We start from the raw sequence: 4,483 nt of genomic DNA, 5'->3' as shown, positions 1-4,483 counted from the left end.
CTCCAACACCTCCAGGTGCACTGCAATAGTTGCTAGACAGGTGAATATGCAGCTATATCTCTTGGTACTCTTTCGTCCTTGTCTTACTGTGAACTGGCCAAAGCAATCAGTGCCCGTGTAAGTGAAGGGACGCTCCCCGGGCTCGGTCCGGTCTTCGGGCAGCATGGCTTCCCTTTGCCTAGTGGGCTTCCAAGTGTTACGGCGGCAAGTGACACACTCATTTATTATCTTATCGAGCAGAGGGCGGCAACGGGCTATCCAGAACTCACACCAGGGTATGGACAGTGTATGTTCTCTCCCGGAATGGCCAGCGCCCACCGCGTGTGCTTCCCCACTATAAGTTTGGTTACTGGGTGGTCTCTGGGCAGTAGTATTGGTCCAGCTCTTTCTTTGGCATCTTGTATCCTTCCTCCTACTCTGAGCAGCCCGTCTTAGCTGTTATAGGGAGCTTTGCCTAAACTATTTTCTTAATTGGTATAAATATGCACAATGATGTCTAAATAAATAACTCCCGTGTTGTCTAGTGGCTAGGATACGCGGCTCTCACCCGCGAGGCCCGGGTTCGAGTCCCGGCACGGGAAGAGTTTTTCAAGTTTCTTTACTAAGTTTAAGTCATTTGCATCTGTCTATCCAGCAGTAATTGGGAACCTGGATGTTAATCAATTCATGGCTCATGTTATGGGGTATTGGTTAGCCAGTGCAGTTGGCTAGTTGTCAGGTCTACTCGGACTTTCTTGACACTGCGCCTTAAACAAAATCACGCCAATATGGCCCTTGGGCAGGCTATCCTCGTAAACGAGGGGCAACCATTATTATATTTGAAACAATTGATGGAGAAACTCTTCAAGATATTACCAATGGAAGCCTTCTAGAAATGGCCTTGGTATAGTTCTTTAACAAATTATAGTAGATTTCGGATATTTTGTACGCTGTATTTTAAATAATTTATATTATATTGACTATAAGTTTATGATGAATATATGAACCAGTTATGGTGGTTCAGTCAAACAAAATACCAGCTTCATGTCTGTGGGTTCGTGACTACGATCCTTCACTCTAAGTGTCTTAAGATTGTCTTTCGAATCCTCCTAGAATCTGTATCTTTCTGGGGATCCAACCATTAGTTCTGTCCATCTATCCCAGTTTATACCTTCCCTAGGCCCGCTTACCCTTAGTTTTACCAATCTCGTCTAACTCCTTGTCTAAATCTATACCAACTAGACAGTTGTTACTGGAGCTGCCCGATGACTGTCAAAATTTGTAGATTATAATTATTATCTCTATGAATGATGGATATTTTTTTTCTAAAACACCAGAATGTTTATTGCATTTTACCCTATTTGTACGTTTTTTTTAATCCACAATACAAATACACAAATTTCTTTAATATTTTCTATAGTTCTTCTCCCCTTTCTAAAGTCCGTCAGGTAATTTATTGTTTATTCATGTTTACGTTCAATTTGAAATCCTACATAAAACTTTCCACATATTTTTATCGAAATCTTCTCAACTGGATGATGTTTTAAAGACAATATGATAGATATTGATTTTCTAAAATCACCAGGAAGGTTTTCTTTTTAGTTTCCAAAGCTACGTATGTTAGTCAAACACTTAACCCCTACAAGCTTCTTTCCCATAAACATTTGTATATTCCCCACCATTATAATATTGCTATATTCTACAGGCAAATTACTATTTTTTTTTTTTTCCAATTTTTTTTTTTTCTTCAGATTGTTGTTTAATGTCCAAGGCTTTCCTTTGCACAGTTCGTACTTGTGGTTGGACCTTAATCCAGTAGCAAGGACCATAAATTTTATACAGACGCCTTCATTTACACCTGGTAAAGTGACCGGCTAGTTTTGTTTCATGTGGCACCTCTTTGGAATGCTTATCTAGCATCCTCAGTCTGGCTACAATTACGAGGTTTCTTAAGGGCCTTTCCAGGAGTTTTGGTACAAAGTAAACAAACACAGTTACCACATCTCACAAAACGAGCGAGAGAGTGAACAAGGCCTGTCTGTGGGTGTTCTATGGAAACACTTTATATTCAGTAAAGTAGGAAGACCAGGAACGGAAAAAACCCGGAACAATGCAACTATTTTATAATTTCATTAAAATTCCATGTACAATACTCCAACCAGATTGCTTTCACTTATAAGGCAACTGTTAAGAGCATTGTAATCAACAACATTCCCAAGAGAAGAGTATCCGGTTGTGTGTCACGATAAGTTTTATGTTGATCAGACTAGAAAATATAAAGACGTATCAGCCAACATAAATAAACTATGTACAAACATCTGTTAAAAATGTATTGTTTTGTCCAACACATAAGCAACTGGGATCACCATGTAGTTCGTGCAAGCGCTTGTTCAATTGATAACCCAAACTTTAGATGGGATACTGCGAGAACGTGCCTAGATGGGTAGATGAAGTCACTCCGCAGTATTTAGGTAGTCAGACCAGATGTCATCCCTGAGAGAGAGCTAATAGAGAATTTCAAATGTGCCTGAGAGGGATTGTCGAATTTGTTGTTCGGTGTGTTTACCTCAGAACATTTCCAAACGTCTATATTGGTGAAATATGCTAGACAGCTCTCCTCACAGGACACTTTTGATTCGATTTGGACTGGCCGGACATCTTTAGTAAACGTTTTAGGTGAAGGCGAGATATATCATTGTGCAGTTGTCTTCTTCCCCTCTGATAAGGAATCTGAAGTATTTACATTCCTAAAAGAAGAGAAGAGCTGTACTAGTCATCACATCATCTCTCAGTTTGAGGATCTGAGAGTATCTCTTGGCTCTTACTGTCAGGGAACCAAACATGCAGTATACGGTCGTCTTCGCGACCTGTCGACCTAACTGAATTTGTTATATTTATAAATGTTGAAAATGAAACAATTATATATATATATATATATATATATATATATATATATATATATATATATATATATATATATATATATATATATATATATATATATGTAAATCCACAATGAAAACGTGGATAAGATAAATCTTGATAAAATCACACGGGAAAATGGAAACAACGGAGTACCTTAGCTTTCGTCTTTATTCGACATCTTCAGAGGCAACTTGAATATACAATATTATAATGGTGGGAATATACAAATGTTTATGGGAAAAAAGCTTGTAGGGTTAAGTGTTTGACTAACATACGTAGCTTTGGAAACTAAAAAAAAAACCTTCCTGGCGATTTTAGAAAATCAATATTTATCATATTGTCTTTAAAACATCATCCAGTTGAGAAGATTTCGATAAAAATATGTGGAAAGTTTTATGTAGGATTTCAAATTGAACGTAAACATGAATAAACAATAAATTACCTGACGGACTTTAGAAAGGGGAGAAGAACTATAGAAAATATTAAAGAAATTTGTGTATTTGTATTGTGGATTAAAAAAAACGTACAAATAGGGTAAAATGCAATAAACATTCTGGTGTTTTAGAAAAAAAATATCCATCATTCATAGAGATAATAATTATAATCTACAAATTTTGACAGTCATCGGGCAGCTCCAGTAACAACTGTCTAGTTGGTATAGATTTAGACAAGGAGTTAGACGAGATTGGTAAAACTAAGGGTAAGCGGGCCTAGGGAAGGTATAAACTGGGATAGATGGACAGAACTAATGGTTGGATCCCCAGAAAGATACAGATTCTAGGAGGATTCGAAAGACAATCTTAAGACACTTAGAGTGAAGGATCGTAGTCACGAACCCACAGACATGAAGCTGGTATTTTGTTTGACTGAACCACCATAACTGGTTCATATATTCATCATAAACTTATAGTCAATATAATATAAATTATTTAAAATACAGCGTACAAAATATCCGAAATCTACTATAATTTGTTAAAGAACTATACCAAGGCCATTTCTAGAAGGCTTCCATTGGTAATATCTTGAAGAGTTTCTCCATCAATTGTTTCAAATATAATAATGGTTGCCCCTCGTTTACGAGGATAGCCTGCCCAAGGGCCATATTGGCGTGATTTTGTTTAAGGCGCAGTGTCAAGAAAGTCCGAGTAGACCTGACAACTAGCCAACTGCACTGGCTAACCAATACCCCATAACATGAGCCATGAATTGATTAACATCCAGGTTCCCAATTACTGCTGGATAGACAGATGCAAATGACTTAAACTTAGTAAAGAAACTTGAAAAACTCTTCCCGTGCCGGGACTCGAACCCGGGCCTCGCGGGTGAGAGCCGCGTATCCTAGCCACTAGACAACACGGGAGTTATTTATTTAGACATCATTGTGCATATTTATACCAATTAAGAAAATAGTTTAGGCAAAGCTCCCTAATATAGCAAATCACGACCCAGCAACTGCTCAATTTTGACACACGCACCCTTGTGGTGACCAGTATTTGAGCTTGTTGTTTCAAAACACAAGCCATGCACGATGTTTGCAATGTGCCATTGCTGCAAAGTCTTCACAACAGCTTTTGCTTGT

At 38.0% G+C, this 4,483-nt stretch overlaps 2 non-coding genes across 2 annotated transcripts; one reads left to right on the top strand and one right to left on the bottom strand.

The window, feature by feature from the left end:
• The first annotated feature begins 509 nt into the window (after window positions 1–509).
• Window positions 510–581, top strand: Trnae-cuc. Its single transcript has one exon. It is a non-coding gene; the product is annotated as a tRNA-Glu (tRNA).
• Window positions 582–4,192: 3,611 nt separating this feature from the next.
• On the bottom strand, window positions 4,193–4,264 carry Trnae-cuc. The gene has a single exon. It is a non-coding gene; the product is annotated as a tRNA-Glu (tRNA).
• Window positions 4,265–4,483: the final 219 nt, after the last annotated feature.

The sequence above is a fragment of the Homarus americanus genome, unplaced genomic scaffold (assembly GCF_018991925.1).
Source record: "Homarus americanus isolate GMGI-L3 unplaced genomic scaffold, GMGI_Hamer_2.0 scaffold4060, whole genome shotgun sequence".
Taxonomy (NCBI): Eukaryota; Metazoa; Arthropoda; class Malacostraca; order Decapoda; family Nephropidae; genus Homarus; species Homarus americanus.
The sequence above is the reverse complement of the archived record's forward strand: the minus strand, read 5'-3'. Positions and strand labels throughout refer to the sequence as shown.